This window comes from Anolis sagrei, chromosome 4 (assembly GCF_037176765.1).
Source record: "Anolis sagrei isolate rAnoSag1 chromosome 4, rAnoSag1.mat, whole genome shotgun sequence".
Classification (NCBI taxonomy): domain Eukaryota; kingdom Metazoa; phylum Chordata; class Lepidosauria; order Squamata; family Dactyloidae; genus Anolis; species Anolis sagrei.
This window is the reverse complement of record NC_090024.1, coordinates 156,119,277-156,120,604: the sequence shown is the minus strand read 5'-3', so window position 1 is coordinate 156,120,604 and position 1,328 is coordinate 156,119,277. Positions and strand designations below refer to the sequence as shown.

At 40.3% G+C, this 1,328-nt stretch overlaps 1 non-coding gene across 1 annotated transcript; it reads left to right on the top strand.

The window, feature by feature from the left end:
- The first annotated feature begins 897 nt into the window (after positions 1 to 897).
- Positions 898 to 1,002, top strand: LOC132775274 (U6 spliceosomal RNA). Its single transcript, XR_009631482.1, has one exon. It is a non-coding gene; the product is annotated as a U6 spliceosomal RNA (small nuclear RNA).
- Positions 1,003 to 1,328: the final 326 nt, after the last annotated feature.

The window sequence follows — 1,328 nt, the reverse complement described above, 5'->3', positions numbered from 1 at the left end:
GTTTATACTCCACTTTCCTCTCTTAAACAAGACTCAAAGTAAAAACATTAAAATGTTATTTAAATCCTAAAACACATAAATATTAAAATGAAATGAAATTTAAAATGGCTAAAGCAAATAAATTAAAGTCTTAAAAAAACCATTAAAAACGGTGAAATAATTAAAGCACTTTATAGCACTCACTAGCTCATTCTTAAAAACGTTTTGCCTTAAAAGCCTGCTTGAGTCAAAAGATTTTAGCCTGCCATTTGGAAACATAGCAGGGAGGGAGCCATTTGGCTTACCTAAACAGAGTTCCAGAATCAAGGGGCAGCCATCAAGAAGGTCTTCTCTCGTGCCCCCATCAACTGGGCTTTCGATAATGGGGGGAATGACAAGAAAGGCATCTCTTGCAGATCTCAGAGCCCAGGCTGATTCACACAGGGAGATATAGTATGCAAATGATGAGCATGACAATGATGGTGCCATGGATGATGGTGGTGAAAATCATAGTGACCTGCACCAAAAAGTTAGGATTGTAGCTAACAAGATAATGGCACATTTGCAACCTCATCAGGAGGGCAAATTTACAATTCAACTGCACATCAGGCACGGAGCCCGCCAAATTACATCACATGATGTAGATCTACTTCTGGCAGGGCTACATGCCTGAAGTGAGGTCAAATTGTCATAAGAGGCAGCACTGGGAACAATGGGGGAAGCCGGCAGTAATGCTCCCCCCCCCCATGGGATAAAGTAAGGGGCATGAGGGTGATGTGGGGCATGGGGTGATGGGTTCTCCACACCCCACTTTGGATTCCCCATGATCCATTGCAAATCCCCCCACTATCTCCCAGCTCAGTGACCTCAATGTGATGAGGTCGTTAGGAAGTGATTTTTCTGTATGGAAAGCAAATGTGCTTGTTTTGGCAGCATACAGATTAAACTGGAACAATATAGAGAAAATTAGCATGTCACCTTTGCAAGAATAACACATCCATTAATGAAGCATTCCATACTTGCAACTGACTATGTTACTGAATTAATGTTATGTAGTGGTTCATGTGTTGCACTACAGTTTTGGAGATTAGGGTTCAAATACCTAGTCAGTCCTGAAAACATATTCATTATCTTTGGGCAAGTCACAATATCTTGACCTCAGAAGAAGGCAAATGCAATTACCCTTTGAAGCAATTTTACAATGATAAATGTAAATGATAGGTTCACCTTAGAATCATCATAAGTCAGAAATAACTTGAAGACATACAATAGTAACATCAACAATCAGGTGGAATATGGAATAAGAGTGATAGCTCATCCTCCATCCTGTGCCATGGAACACTGCTTTT